Source organism: Equus przewalskii, chromosome 2 (genome assembly GCF_037783145.1).
Source record: "Equus przewalskii isolate Varuska chromosome 2, EquPr2, whole genome shotgun sequence".
NCBI classification, from domain to species: domain Eukaryota; kingdom Metazoa; phylum Chordata; class Mammalia; order Perissodactyla; family Equidae; genus Equus; species Equus przewalskii.
The window spans coordinates 76,066,087-76,082,640 of NC_091832.1; the positions used below are offsets into that span (position 1 = coordinate 76,066,087).

At 38.4% G+C, this 16,554-nt stretch overlaps 1 protein-coding gene across 13 annotated transcripts in view; it reads right to left on the reverse strand.

Annotated features, from left to right (window-relative positions):
* TMEM144 (transmembrane protein 144) overlaps window positions 1-15,664 on the reverse strand; it is an 85,848-nt gene extending 70,184 nt beyond the window's left edge. For 3 of the 13 annotated variants that reach the window (XR_011537075.1, XR_011537076.1, XM_070608803.1), the window contains exons 1-2: window positions 1,009-1,105; window positions 740-886 (exon numbers count right to left, since the gene is read on the reverse strand). The gene's annotated coding sequence lies outside the window, so the exon portion shown is untranslated. Of the gene's footprint in view, window positions 1-632; window positions 714-739; window positions 887-1,008; window positions 1,212-15,527 lie in introns of those variants that run through there. The other 10 variants (XR_011537074.1, XR_011537073.1, XM_070608804.1 and 7 more) reach the window with 8 other exon arrangements.
* Between the last annotated feature and the right edge of the window lie 890 nt (window positions 15,665-16,554).

Consider the following 16,554-nt stretch of genomic DNA (forward strand, 5'->3'; position numbering starts at 1 on the left):
CCAAACCTCTCAGAGTTCACCCACCGAAAGAATAATTTGAAGTGCTAATCAGAGCACTTGAACTGCATTTTGACGGGTGAATGAACTTTAGTGTTAATTCACTTAAAGTTGTCACCTGCAGATAAATGAAGTTTATTGTACACAGCTCCGGCACATTTCAGAGAGCAAGTGATCTAATTTCAATGCAGATTGGCAATACTTACTATCTTTAAGGAAGAAGCTACCACTTTCTAAATCAATGAAATTTTTGTGGAAAAGAATATCATTATCATCACTCCCAATTCTTTCTAGTGCAAACCTGTGGAGTTAAACGAGTTGTCACGCTACTTTTAAATACAAGTAGTTTTTAATGCCTACTTTTGTGTCCACTGACATTTTATTAGACTATATTCATTCAATTTTATTTTAATACTTTTGCTTCATTTATCAGTCAATGTTTTCTCTGGAAATTTCTCCAAGCAATTTAAACTTCTATGCAGACTTTTTTTGTTGTTAGTGTTTGGTATATTCTGATCAATACTGCTCGTTCTACTTCAACTTAGATTTCAGTTTTCGTTTCATGTTAATTTCCTCCTATCTTCCTGGCAAGCTCTTCCGGTGTCTTGGCTAAAATTAGCACTGCTTGAACGTACTTATTCTGAGCCTTGATTTTCTGTTTAATCATGAGCACGTTTTGAAAAATCAGGAGACACTCCCCCCGCAAAGCTGCTTGGGCTTCCTTTTGAGTTGCTGTACTCACTGCGCTGCTGGCCGACGGCTGAACCTCCCTCCTGCTCAGCATCGGAGTTATCTGCTTCCACCTCGCCGCTGCGGAGCGTGCATCCGGCTTATTCCCTCTGCCGCCCGGGTGGCCTGGACAGCCTTTACTTCCTGCCGGGACAATTACCTATGCACCGAGCGGGAGGAGAAGGGAGGGCTCTTGCACCTATGACCCGGAGCCATCATTCCCTCGGCTTGCCCGGGCGGCCTGGCCAGCCTTTACTTCCTGGGGGACAATTACCTACATACCTGGCGGATGAAAAAGGGAGGGCTCTAGCGAAGGAGACCAGGCGGTTTTGTCCAGGACAGCAGGTTGAGAAACACCTTCCTTCAGCTGTTGTCCCGGAGCGCAAGGTCATGTGACCTGTGCCTCCGATGAGGAGTCCTTAGGCCCTTTGTTAACCAGTAAACTAGAAAGACTTTTGTGTATTTTAAGAGGTGATTATTGAGGGAACTCTGAGCATGTCACCTTCTCCAAACGTCACAGAGCTAACTATTGTTTATCCTGTTTGTGGATAAAACAAAAGGCCGAGGAACTTCACACAGTTGAAAAGATTATCTAAAGTTTATTTTTAAATTTTTTTTACTATCAAGAAATTCATCTGAACCACTAACCTTACTAACGTCTCTTGTGACATAACGAGATTTTACTTGTAGTCACTAATCCTTTATAAATGCACATAGATCATTCATCTGTATATTTATCTAATATGGACTACGCCATTTAAGAACATCTGTTCTAGTTGTCTCAAGCTTCACTACACATTACAATCGCTGGGGAAGGATTTTTTTGTTTTCTTCTGTTTTTCAAAATACTAATACCCACCCAGACCACCTGAAATAGAATCTCTGGGGATGTGGCTCAGGAATGTTTTCTTTTAAAAGCTTCCTCCAGGTGATTCTAATGTGCAGCCAGGCTTGAGAACCACATTCTAGGTCAAAAGTTGTCAAATTTTATTGCCGTTCCTAATCCCCTGGGAAATGGGTTAAAATGCAGATTCCTGACATTTAGATTTTAGGAAACATTGCTCTAGTCCCCCACCGCCTGATATGTAGTCACTAACCGCATATGGCTACTTAGGTTTAAATTAGAATAAAAAATCCAGTCATTCGTGGGACACTTTTCAAGTGCTCAACAGCCACATGTGCAGATGAGAGAACATTTCTGTCATTGCAGAAGGTTCTGTTGGACGGCACTCTTCCGGACTGTTAGCCCTAGGGGTGCAGCGATGAGCTTCACAGAGTCCTACATTAATGTAGCTTCCAGAATAGCAAGTGACACAGACATGAACAAATAAATTCAGAAAGGGGAAGCACTGGGTTCTGTCCTAGTCTAAGAGTTTAAGGAAGGCCCCTCTGAGGAAGTGACATTTCAGTGAGACGATCCAGTGGTTGGTAATGGTTGTGGAGTTACAAGAAAGAGAAAACATAAAGACTGTCCAAAGACAAGATATCCTGGAAGGAAGTCCTGCTTCAAACATTACTCACATTCACAAACTAGAGCATGAGATAAGCAGATGGGAAGGGAAAATATGGCACTTAAAGAATTAAAGAAGCTAGGCTTTCCACTTAAGGGAAGAGATCAGTTTAGCAATTCAGAAAAATTTTGAAGAAATAAGTTCCCCTTTCCACACATGGACTCTCACAGATACATACGTGAACTCTCTCTCCCAAGAATATAGGGCCTAATTCCTACCTAGAATTGTTTCACTTTGTGATTATAAGAGACGTCAGTGATCATGTGGTTTGCTCTTGCTTCAGATTCGCACTGAGAAACTGAGGCTCACATTGTTGTGATTCCTTAAAATCTAAAAGTGAGTTGGGGCTGAGTTAGACTTGAGGACATTTGATACGGAATATCCCAGTTCAATGCTTTTTACACTATACCACAGAGCCAAACTAAATATATGTCATCCTCTGCTTAGACTAAAACTTTTCTTTCAAATTGTTTCATATTGTCCATGCAAAATAACCAATAGCCATTCTATAGATAAGAGAGATAAGGTGAGTTTTCCTTGAGCCGAACGGAGGATTATAACCTGGGAAGAACTTTTCCAGAAAGGAAGGAAGCTCTGTGGAGAAGCATGGTTTTCAGTACAGTCTTACATCTTTTTAGAACAAAAAACATACAGTAAACATGACCAGGGTAAGTAGTCATCAAAGTTTCCAAAGAGATATTCAGTTGCAAATTAGCAAGTCGACATGACCCTGATGTCCACAAGGGGACTGAGAGGGCATTACCAACAGAACACTACAAATAAGGCGTTACCAATAGGGCATAGGAGGGGAACTATGCATTCTTATCTTAAAAGAGTGCATTCTTTAATGGTTAAAGCAGATGTACAGTGTGTGTTTGATAAGCCAAAGTCAGGTTTTTTTAGCTCAAGCCAAATTAGTTTTCAATCAGATTTGTTACCCTGTATACCTCAGTGTGTGAAAATCTCTTGTTTGAATGATTGCACATGTCCCACCTTGGGATGAAGTTAAAATATCTAAGTCCATTCTGTTTTGAAAGACAGCCTTTCTCATTGAAGACATTTATATATATAGTATCTACATAAACATATAAAATATATATCTATATATATGGGGGTTTTGTTGTGAGGAAGCTTTGCCCTGAGCTAACATCTGTTGCCAATATTCCTCTTTTTTTTTCCTTAAGGAAGATAGAGCCCTGAGCTACCGTCTGTGCCAATCTTCCTCTATTTTGTATGTGGAATGCCTCCACAGCATGGCTGATGAGTGGAGTAGCTTGGAGCCCAGGATCCAAACCCACGAACCCAGGCTGCTGAAGCAAAATGCACGGAACCTTAACCACTCAGTCACAGAGCCAGCCCTAAGACATTTCAATATTTAATAAGGCTATTCCTGCTTGACTATCGTTAAGGGCTGTTCAGTAAATTTAGTCAGGGCTTCTATTTGTGATATGACATCTTCCAGCCCCAAAGAAGGAAAAAATATAGCTGCTAGGTGGTCATACCAGTGGAACCCTGAACAAGCCCATCTATCCTTAAGGAGAGGAAGATTGGCAATAGTTGTTAGTTCAGAGTAAATCCTTTCCTGCATCCAAGGAAAACCCAGGGCAGTGTCCTAGCCATCTGGGCAAGTGTCAGGGACAGAGGTTTGTTCCACATAACCACTGAGTTCCAATAGGAGCCACCCAATAAATGCCTGGCCTTCAAGTCCAGTCTGTTACAAACCAATCACTTCAAGTATGATAGTATTCTGAAAACCTTAAATAGAACCATGATAAAATGGGTACATAGTTTAAGCATTACAAGGTTTTAAATGAGGAGATATAAGGTTGGGAATACATGCATGGTCCAGAGTCTTGGGACAGTTGTCTACAACAGATGCTGGCTTTTTCTCATCCTGGTTTAGAGGCATTTGTCTTGGTCAGTCAAAGTCAGGTGTCAGAAATAGGAACTGAAGTCCACTCAGGCAGAGGAGCCTTTTGTAATGAGTAATGTGAATCCATGAGTCTGCGCCCTTTAATTTTGCAGCGCTTGGATTGGTTAGAAGTTCCTTTTCTGGTTCTTTCCACTGGAGCTTCAAAAGAGTCTTTTATTTGACGCCTCTTCCAATAAACATGTTCTCCAGGTTGTAGTCCGTGATCCTTAAGGGCCTTCGTCTCCTGGGGGGGTCTCTGTAAAAGGAATCAGCTACCAACCTTTCATTTCTTTTATGCACCTCAGTAAGACCATGACAACAATGTCATATAGCTTCCTTAAGCAGAGTTGGTTCATACATTTTGCCAATTCCATAGGCTGTCCTGTTATTATTTCAAAAGGAGACAGCCAATATTTACCAAAAGGTGTAGATCTAAGATTGAGAAGTGCTAGTGGAAGAGCTTTTGGCCATGAGAGATTAAATGCTTCTGAAAGCTTTGCCAACTGAGTTTTGATTATACCGTTAGTTAAAATGTTGCATTATTGGCCAAATGTCACTAATAGATTTAATTATTTGTCCAGAGGAACGAGTTCCTGGTCACTAAGTAACTTGGTAGGAATTCCACAAACAGGAATTATCCTTTCCAATAATAATTTACCTACTATTAGAGCCATTGCTCTTCTGCAAGGAAAGGCCCCGACCCAATGTGAAAACATTGTGAAAACATGGTGGCTTTTGAACAAAATTCAATTGCTGTGCTTCAAAATGTCCCTTACGGAGGGGAAGGTGACTTTGCAACCCATGAAGTGTTTTCCCAGGACTGTGTGTAGGATGTATGGTGCAACCAGCATATGCTTTACGAGCCACTATGGAAGAAAGTTTACAAAAACATTGTTTTCCCCATAAAATCATCCTTTCGGATGCCCAATGGGTTAATTGATGTATATTCTGGAGCAGTGTCAGTTGTGCTCCAATAGGCACTATGGTTTGTTATTAGCCTGAACCACACCTGCATGGTGGTGTCATGCCACCCTTTTGTTGCCACCTTGTTTTTCCTTCTTCCATGGTAATTTCTTGAGCCTGTAGAAGGAAATCTTTTACTGGGTTAGCAGAGTTAATAGAAAGTGGTGGGCATTTTTGAGGCTGGACAGGATATCCGGTTTGATAATGTCTTTGCTTATCCTTTAAGTAAGATCCATCTGTAAATCAAATTAGATAATAGAATGCAGTCATGGTCATTTTCCTTCTGTGGTAGGGAAGCAAGGCATCAGGGTTAAGGTAGAGAATAATATTTACCTACACAATATAACCTAAGAAGGTTTATCCTCATTTACTTGACAATGCTTCCCATGAAATTTATCATACCAAACAAGCCTAATTAGTTTATCTCTGTCTTTATAGGAAAAGAGAACATATGTCTTTGAGAAGTCCCAGGGGCCACCTGAAAATACTTAGAGAAATCTTTAAATCAAAAAGAGACTTCAGAGGCTGGCCTGGTGGCATAGTGGTTAAGTTGGTGCACTCTACTCTGACAGCCTGGGGTCCACAGGTTCTGATCCCGGGTGCAGACCTACATACTGCTCATCCAGCCATGCTGTGGCAGCATCCCACATACAAAATAGAGAAAGATTTGTACAGATGTTAGCTCAGGGCCACTCTTCCTCAAGCAAAAAGAGGAATATTGGCAACAGATGTTAGTTCAGAGATAGTCTTCCTCACCAAAAAAAAAAAAGGGCTTCATTTAGGATTCGAACTTGGGGGAAACTTGTCAAAAGTATCAAATGGTTTTAAGGCATTTGGTCAAACAAGATCACGTTTGCTGATCTTGTGTCACTGTGAAACAATGGTCACTGTGAAATAATGCTTACTTATAAATTTAACCAAAGTGACAACAGAAGATATTAAAGGCAAACAGTTTTAAAAAGTACCCTTAGTTCTTTTAATAGAAAGATTTCAGCCTTTTAGAACATAAGAAATTATTTTGACAAAACATAAATTATCTTTTAGGTAGATTTACTCAAAAATAAAGAAAAATCTTTTATAATTTCATTCTCAAGAGCAGACAAAAAGTCCGGGAAAATTATCGTTTTAAGAGAGAGAAAACCAAATTCTAATTTTCACAGGCTTACATTGATATTAAAGCTCATTTATTAATTAAATTTATTCCAACTTGACCATGCACAAAATTCTTTCCTCAGGGTTCTTCTTCCACAAATCTTCTATAACTTTCTTTTTATTTTCAGTTTTTGTCCTATGTTTTTCCTCTTTCTCCCTTTAACAGAAAGCATTTCCACTCCATATATATACATATATATAAATTCCATATAAATATATATATTTTACTGAAAACACATTTTATTTTCCTTGCATATTAAGATATTTTGCTTATTATTTTAGTAGTTTTAATTACATATGTTAATTAGAATTTTTTAATCCTCAGAAACCTTAATTTCTAGTGAAAAATAAATAAACAAACAATTACGGGCTGTGTCTTACATTAGCATCCTGTGGCCTGGCAAGTTTATAAATACTTTTCATAATTTCTAAAAATATATGCTATTCCATAATATGATCTTTCAATAAAGCATAAGATATGTTTACTAATAGATCCAAACATCTTTACTTTCTGTGTAATAAGAAGACAAACGTGGTAAACTTAGACTTGTTTAACAATTAATACTTCTGTATTTTATCTTGTTTGAAAACAATCTAGATATTCAATGAATTTTCCATCATTTAATTTAACCTAGCAAAAATCTAAAGTTTTAAGTTACCAAAGAGAATTTAAAAGCTATTTTAAGTACACATGCCATAAAATTTTATTACTACTAAAAAATTTATCTGTGAACCCTTATCTCATTTATATCTACTTAAATTATTTCCTCCTAAAAATTATGTGCTGAGTACCCAGGAGAACTTCATGAGACATTAGACAAAATCAGCTATCATTCTAAGTTATTTTGCTGACAAATTTTGTAACAGAGATAACACCAGCTTATTTGACTAATAAACCCAAGTAGAATGAAGGTTGCATGTCTGCATCATATCCAATGCTGATAACTCAGAAGACGTGCTTATTTCAATCAGACCAACAAACTTAAATAAACTTTTATTTACCAAAGATTATTTCATATCACGTTAACTTGAAAGGCGTTTGGCTTATTTTCTGTTACACTTAGAAATAATTTATGTAAGCACTTACTTTAAGCCAATTAAATAGAGCTCTTTTAGAAAGTATACCATCCAGAAGTAGAAAAATATCACATATATAACATACATGGAGTCACACACATAAACACACAGACAGATGCAACAAAGATTTTATAGCCTCCATTTAAAAAAAATTTCCGTATGTTTTTCGGGAAGGGTGCTTTCACAGCAGTCTATATCTCCAAAACCTTCTTTCGTCCTCTTTGTTTTCAGTCTTAGGAATCTGGGATGGTCTAGAAAGTAGCTCCCAGAGAGGTCATAAATTTTTGAGATAAACAGGGGAGGTTAGTTACCTATCAAAGGACTGACATCCCCATCCAATTACTTTAACCTTAATTTGCTTCTTTCCCTCTGGGTACTTTGTTTTATCTTAATTTAAGGAAGAAGGCCTAAAAAATTCCTATCAGGCTTTGAATATCAGCTTCCAATTTAGCCAAATTTCTGATCATAAGTTACTAAATCCTTTCAAATATCTTGTCAGTTTTCAGCCAGGACAAACAGTAACTATTCCTGGCAACATTAAACAACTCTCTTAATTTTTTAATTTTAGTATTCCCTTGACTGTTTAAGGGCAGCAGTTTCTCAGAAAGTCTCTCAGAGTCTCTTTAACTCTGGGAGGGGCTCATATTGGGTCCTTATTAGAAGGTAGATTATGGGTTGTCTGTAAAGCCATGACTTAATAAGTGGACTTCTTAAAAGATCTAATCTAATTGCAACGTTCTTTCTAATGGCCAACGCACAAGTTTTGGAGGCTCAAAGGAGCCCCAAAGTGGCCACTATAATTGTAAATTATACCAGGTTATCTTGTTCCAAAGATCCAACCATTTACAGTTATCCCCATTTTATTAGGCACTTGCAAGTATCTGCCTCCACTGTTTGTATTGCACATGAAGCCAGCCAGAGTTCCAGAAGGAGGCTGCCCATCCAGGAGCTGGTCAGCATTAGAAATGCGATTTTCCATTTTCCTTTAGTTTCATTTTACTACGAAGTACAATTTCTGAGGACTGTGTAGTGGGTCAGAAGTGTACTGCTTGTGAGTATCACTTTCAAAAGGCTGTAAACACTCTCTCACATGTCTCGGTTTCTTGTGCTAGCAGTCTAAAACTACCATGGGGGTTTGGGGCATGTGAATGACGAAACCTCATGTGTGCATCCCCAGGCGAGCCATCACTTACTCAAAGTGAAAGATCACAGTGGAATTCCCTATGGGACCGCTGCATGTGTTGAGGTTCAACCTGAGACACTCTCACTAGGTTCTCAGTTGCCTGAGAACACCTCATGGCTAGGAGGAGCTGGTATCCCTTCTCTTTGGAACTGAATGAGTTTTCTGTCTTTCATTTTGCTATTAAACAATTTGTTCAGACTTTATAGCCATAATTCTTTCCAGTTTAAAGACAAACTAAAAAGGTCAGCCTGCCCTATTCACTCCAAAGTTCCCCCTAGGATCCCCTGGCCTGGGAAATTCCCGTAGTTTTATCTTATTTGGGAATGGACTGGTACCCCCTTAATACACTTCATCTTAAGACTTGAAACAGCTCAAGAAAAAGTCAGGACCTACAACTTAAATAAGGAGGTCTGGGATTCAGGAGAACTCACTGGGGGCACCTGAGGAGTGCGATGAAGCCAGAGGGGCTCACTGGGCCCATACGGTACCGAGCACCAGTTCAAAGTAGATTCCAGGTGGTCTCCAATGAGTTTCTCTGAAATCTGGCCAACTATGCCAAGAATTGTTAATGCAAAATAACCAATAACCATTCTATAGATAAGAGAGATAAAGTGAGTTTTATTGGAGCCAAACTGAGGATTATCACCAGGGAAGGACTTTTCCAGAAAGGAAGGAAGCCTTATGGAGAAGCAGGGTTTTCAGTACACTTATACATTTTTAGAACAAAGAACATCCATTAAACATACCCAGGATACATATTCACCAAAGTTTCAAAGAGGTGTTCAGTTGCAAATTAGCAGGTTGACATGACCCTGATGTCAGGAAAGGGACTAATATGGGTGATAACAGTAAGGCCTAGGAGGGGAAGTACACATTCTTATCTTAAGAGAGTGTATTCTTTACCTTAATGGGTAAAGCAGATGTACAATGTCTGTTTGATAGGCCAAAGTCAGGTTTCTTTTAGTTCAAGCTGAATCAGTTTTGAATCAGGTTAGTTACCCCATATAACTCAATACGTGAAGATCTCTTGTCAATATGCATCATCAATGCCTAAACATAAAGATCTGTATTGGAAGAGTCTTGGCAGGCACTAGAAGATCCTGGTTAGCTTCACTACTAGCCTTTGTCTCTGGAAAAGTCATTTAATCTCTCTAAACTTCGGTTTCCATGTGTGTAAAATGTCAGTAATATAGCTTATGGAAAAGTGAGATGAATGACAGCAATGTTATAAGGGACAGGAGGGAGGAATTGAGACTAGTCTATAATAAATTATCTATACCACCTGTGAAGAGGTATAGCATTGTTTGAAAGTGGATTTAGATTAGTTGTAAATGTATCCCACAGACTCTGGGACAATTCTTGAAAAAAATTTAAAAAGAATATAACTGACGTGCTAAGAGATGAGAGAAAGTAGAATCATATAGAATGCTTAATTGAAACAGAGAAAGCAGAAAAAGAGAAGAAGACAAAAAAGGAAATAAAGAACAGGGCAACAAATAAAAAAATGATATATAGTAGATATTAATCCAGCTCTATCAATAATCACTTTAAATGTGAACGGCCTAAATATACCAAATAAAATATAAACTGACAGAGCAAATAAAACATAAGGCCCAAATATATGTTGTTCACGAGAAAGTCACTTTAGTTATAAAGACATAGGTTAAAAGGGATGGAGAAAGGTATACCATGCTAATGCTAATCAAAAGAAAGCTGGAATAACTGTTTTAATTTCAAACAAAGCAGACTTCAGAACAAGGAAATTATCAGGGATAAAGAGGGGCATTACATAATGATAAAGGGGACGACTCTCCAAGAAGGCATGACAATCCCACGTATGCACCTCACAATAGAGTGTTAAAATACATGAGACAAAAACAGATGAAACTGCAAGGAGAAATGGACACTAATCCACTGTTATAGTTGGGGTCTTCAAGATCCCTCAATTGGCAATTGACAGATCCAGCAGGAGGAAAATCGGTAAAGATATATCTGAACTGAATAGCACCATCATCATCTGGATCTAATTGACAGTTATATAATATTTCATCCAATCACAGGGGAGACTACACATTCTCCTTGAGCTCACATAGAACATCAACTAAGATGAACTATTCTGGGATAGTTAGCATTTCTTAACAAACTTAAAAGAATAGATATCATACAATGTATACTTTCAGACCACAAATGAAATTAAACTAGAAATAAATAACAGAAAGATAGCTGGAAAATCCAAAAATATTGGAAATTAAACAACACACCACTAAATAACTCATCGATCAAAGAAGAGCTCTCAAAACTTCAAACTAAACGAAAATGAAAATACTACCTATCAAATTTCTGGGATGCAGTGAAAGCAGTGCTTAGGGGAAAATTTATAGCATTGAATGAATATATTAGAAAAGAAAGAATTGAAATCAATAATCTAAATGTCCACAATAGGAAACTAGAAACTGAAGAGCAAATTAAATCCAACATAAGCAGAATAAAAAAAAAAAAAAAACAAGTAAAAAAGTCAATGAAATTGAAAACCAGAAATCGATGAAACAGAAAGCTTCTTATTTTAAAAGATCAATAAAATTGATAAACCTCTAGGCAGACTAACTAAAAAAAAAAGACACAAATTACTATTAATGGAAATGAGAGAGATGCCATCACGACTGAGCCCATGGATGTTGAAAGGATAGTAAAGAAATATTATGAAAAATCCTATGTCCACACATTTGAAAACCTAGATAAAACAGACCAACTCTTTGAAAGACAAAATCTGCCAAAACTCACCCAAGGAGAAATAGACAATCTGAATAGGCCTATCTATTAAAGAAATTGTGTCAATAATTAATAGTCTTCCAAAGCAGAAAGCATCAGGCCACGGTGAGTTCACTGGTGAATTTTACCAAACATTTAAGGAGGAAATTATCTTAATTATCTACAATCTTTTCCAGAAAATAGAAACAGAGAAAGACTTCCTAACTCATTCTATGCAGCCAGCATTAGCCTAGTGCGAAAACCAGATAAAGATATTATAAGAAAAGAGAGCAACAGGAACGCTCATTCATTGCTAGAGGGAATATGAAACGGTCTGGTTAATTTGGAAGACTTTGGCAGTTTCTTACAAAGCTAAACATAGTCTCACCATATTTTCCAGCAATCATGCTCTTAGGTATTTACCCAAATGAATTGAAACTTATGTGAACACAAATGTTTATAGCATTTTTATTCATAATTGCTAAAAACATCCAAGGTGTCTCTCAAGAGTTGAGGGGATAAACAAACTGTGGTACATCCATATAATGGAATATTATTTAAAAATAAAAAGAAATGAACTATCAAATCACAAAAAGACAAGGAGGAACTTTAAATGCTTATTGCTAAGTGAAAAAAGCCAATCTGAAAAAGCTACATACTATATGATTCCAACTATATGACATTCTGGAAAAGGCAAAACTATGCACACCGTAAAAAGATCAGTGATTGCCAGAAGTTCAAGGGGAGGAGAGGAGAGGTGAATATGTGGAGCACAGGGGACTGCAGGGGCAGTGAAATGATTCTGTGTGATACTGTGATGGTGGATACATGAGACTATACATGTGTCAGAACCCACAGAATTGTACAACCTAAAGAGTAAACCCCAAGGTAAACTATAAACTTTAGTTCATAATAATGTATTAATATTGGTTCATCAATTGTGATTATGCAACACATCATTAATGTGTAATGATGCAAATTACTGTACCATGTTAATAACAGGGGAACTATGAGAGGGGAGAGAGGAGATATACGGGAACTCTGGCCTATCTGAGTAATTTTTCTATAAATCTAAAGCTGTTCTAAAAATAAAATCTACAAAAATATTATTTTAAGTTTGTGATTATTTTGTGGCAGTTAACACTATTTCCTCAGCTGGGTGAAGTACACCCACTACATCAAATACCTCATCATATTTAAACACGGTAAGATATATATATACATTTTTTTTGTTTGTCTTTTTTGGCCATTCACTAAATCAAGAGAAGCATTTATAAAGTGAGACATCTACTGTCAAGTACTCTTTTGTTCTTTTCTATGGAATCAAAACCAATATTTCCCAGATGTAATCTCTAAACAACTATCATTTTATGACCCTTTGAGGTATGTATGGATGTAGGAGCTTTAAAAAATCTAGACTACCCCTCCTTGCTAAATGATCATAGGGGATTCTGCAGGGTATGTACTTTTGCTCCCCATTTTGAGGATCTCTGTATACAAGGAGACATTATGAATTGTGTGAAGGCAGAAAAAAATCTGCTGATTTATTAGGTAGTATAATCACGCCCTTTAGTGTTTAAAAGAACTCTTTCTGTGTTTTTTGGAAAAGAAGGAATCAGTTTAACACAAATAATTTTCAGGAAGGTTTTATTATATCATGGAAGCAAACAAAATTTTCCAAGAACAGCCTGAAATTTGGAAAAATATGCTATGGTACTGAGAATTCATGATTTTATGTTGAAATAAATGTTCATGTCCTGACCCAAAGCATATTTTTCATGTAAAATATCCTGCAATAAAGTTTACCTTGATGAATAATAAAACTACTACCTTTTATTGATTTTTTAAAATAAGAATTCGTAAAATATTAAAGCTTTGCTCCTTAAAAAGTTCAAAATTCTGGGGCTGGCCTGGTGGCGCAGAAAAGTTTGCACATTCTGCTTTGGTAGCCCTGGGTCCACGGGTTCAGATCCCAGATGTGGACCTACACACTGCTTGTCAAGCCATGCTGTGGCAGGTGTCCCATATATAAAGTAGGGAAAGATGGGCATGGATGTTAGCTCAGGGCCAGTCTTCCTCAGCAAAAAGAGGAGGATTGGCAGCAGATGTTAGCTCAGGGCTAACCTTCCTCAAAAAAAAAAGTTCACAATTCTGTACATATAATATGCTGAACCAATGATAGTTTTAATCACCTGTTCTGAGTTTAAGAAAACACTATTTATTTATTTTACTTATTTATATGAATTTCATAAAGTCTTCAAAACAGGAATGACAACAAACAATGAAATAATAGGAATAGAGGGTACAAAACAGGGAACTTAAAAATAAGAGAAAAAGTCAAGATGAAACAAAAGGTACAGCCTCTAAAGACCCATATAATTACTATAATTGACTTTCAATTTGGCCAGAGTTTCACAAGGAAAAAGGCAAACAGTTGGTTAGGATACTTTGCTGTTTAACTGCTATTTCTGTGAAACAGTTATTTAGAAAAGAAAAGCTTTTTCTAGCAGTAAATTTTAGAAGCAGCTTTATAAAGTTGGAGTGGGTCACAAAAGGTCTATGACTGAGGCATTTTAAAGTTACTATTAATTAGGTATCCTTACATCCTTAACATTCATGTATTCATTTGACTAGTCTTTATGGAGTGTGCACTATAACCCAGACACTGCTCTCAACATTGAGAATAGACAAAAATCTCTGCACCAACTCAATGAGGGGAGCCAGATGATAAGCAACATATATAGGTATATTAAATAGTAATACCATCTAAGGAAAAAAACAGAGGGAGGGAGACTGGAGAGTGAGCATGGGTGTGGGTGTAGGTAGGGAAGCTGCATTTTTCTTTTTTTAAAGATTGGCACCTGAGCTAACAACTGTTGCCAATATATATTTTTTTTCTGCTTTGTCTCCCCAAATCCCCCCAGTACATAGTTGTATATCCTAGTTGCAGGTCCTTTTAGTTGTGGCATGTGGGACGCCACCTTAACGTGGCCTGATAAGTGGTGCCATGTCCTTGCCCAGGTTCCAAACCTCCAAAACCCTGGGCCGCCGCAGCGGAGTATGCAAACTTAACCACTCAGCCATGGGGCTGGCTCCCCGGGAAGCTGCATTTTTGGAAGGTTGTTAGGGAAGACCTCACTCAAAGGGAGACATCTGATAAATTCTTGAAAGAGGTGGGGGGAGGGGCAAGAGAATGGTGAGTGCAGAGGTCCTGGGGCACATTCCAGGACTGATAAAGAGGTCACTGTAGCGGGAACTGAGGTGGTAAGGAGGAGAGGGGTAGAAGATGAAGTTACAGAAGTAAGAGGGTGAACAGAACATGAGCAGCCTTGTAGGCCATCAGGAGGACTTTTGCGTTTCCTCTGAGAAAATTGGGAGTCTCTGAAGTATTTTGATCACAGGAGCTATATTAGTTATCTATTGCTACACAACAAATTATCCCCAAATATAGCAGCTTAAAGAACACTCAACATTTATTATTCCTCACAGTTTCTGTGGGTTAGGAATTCGGGAGCATCTTGGGTAGCAGTTCACATTCAGGGTCTCTCACAAAGTTGGAGTCAAACGTTGGTCTTTTCCTACCCCGATCAGCCTAAGAACACGAGGCACAAACCTGTAGATCAACTAAGTCAGGTTTACTGACTCATGGGAATGTAGGGGACTGCACATCAAAGGAAGTGTGGGATGTTTGATCAAAGAAAGGAAAAGAGAGAGTTATTATAGGATTTTGCAGAAGAGTGGGTTTAGGTGCAATGTAAATGAAGCAGTGTTTTGATGGGCTCAAAGCAAAGTAGGTCTTTGTGTAAAGGAGTCAATATCAGTTCTGGACTGTGAAATGGACCTGTGGTTCTGTTTTCTTGGAAACGAAGTTAAGTTGAGATAGGAACCAGTCTAAGGAGAGAGGGCCATCTGCAAGGCCCCTGGCCTAACAAGATAAGGCCCCTAACCAAGCTGGGAGAATCAGATAGAGGTCGCCAAGATCCACATTCCATGCCTCTGGACTTTCCCGGGCTTACGCATGCATCCTAGCACCCAGGAGTCCGCTGGAGGTGACCCTAGCTCCATTAGCATAGTAAAAATCACAGCCAGGGGTGGAGAGCTAGCATGCTAGGGATACATGCATCACATGTAGTAGATCCTACACAACAGCACAGGCGCAAACAGGACCCCACCTCTACATGCCATGACAGAATACACATCCCCTGCCCCAGCCTGATAAGAACCTCACAGTGTGGCTGTTAGGAGAGCAACTCACCTCTCTCTCTCTCTCTTTTCTTCCCTTTCTGTGATTGGCTCCCTTGTGCACAAACTAATAAACTTTCAATCTTCTCACTCTTGCTCATTGTCTCTCTTGATTTCCATCTTTGGCACCACAAGGACCCAATGCACCGGTAACAAAAACAGATGTCAAATGTTATGGCCAGAGATCCACTATGTGAAGCTGTGCACATGGACTGTGAATCAAGGCTGCGTCACTGTGTCCCATGACTTAACTCCTCCAGGCAAGAGTGGGATGTTTTATTCTTACTGAAATAATTTCAAACAGAAATGTTTCTGATAGTCTATGATTTTAGAGAAGATTTCTCAGTAAGAAATCAGTAGACACTCCAAGAATTGGACTGTTATGGCATTTTATGGCTTCAGTGTGTTGATGGGGCTCAGGGCAGGTCGCCCCAAGATGTGCCACTCTGGTATGCAGACTATTTTGAGCTGAAGACAATAAAGGCTCAAAAGACTCAGGAAGAGCATCCGACCTTCCCACCTCAAACTGCCTGAAGGACTTTAACATAGAATGCCTGTTCCAGGAAGGAGCTCATAGCCTGTGATAGCTACAGTATGATGTAAAATAGGTGTGATAAAAGGACGCCAAGAAACCCATTTTCTGGGCCTAGCAAAACCTGTTTAACAAACATTTGCACTCCATCTCTATGTAAATTGTCTTCCAGCCCTTTGAAGTCCCAGATCACTGTGTCCTCTGCCTGTAGCTGAGGATACTTAAACAGGCAGAATCAGCCAGATGGCTGAGTTACTCAGTTTCCTCTGGGTTTCACCCATGCATACATGCTATTAAATTTGGTTTTATTTTCTCTTGCAAACCTGCCTCTTTGATTATTTGACCAGCCGTAAGAACCGTAAGGAAAAGCAGGGGGGATTTCTCCCACTTCCCTGACAGTGTATTTGAGAGAAATATTGTTTGCTGATAAATTTGCACCTGGCTTTATCTGCGATTCTGATTCTGGGCTGATGAATGGTGGGGAAGATTTTTATTTTCTTAGTCTATT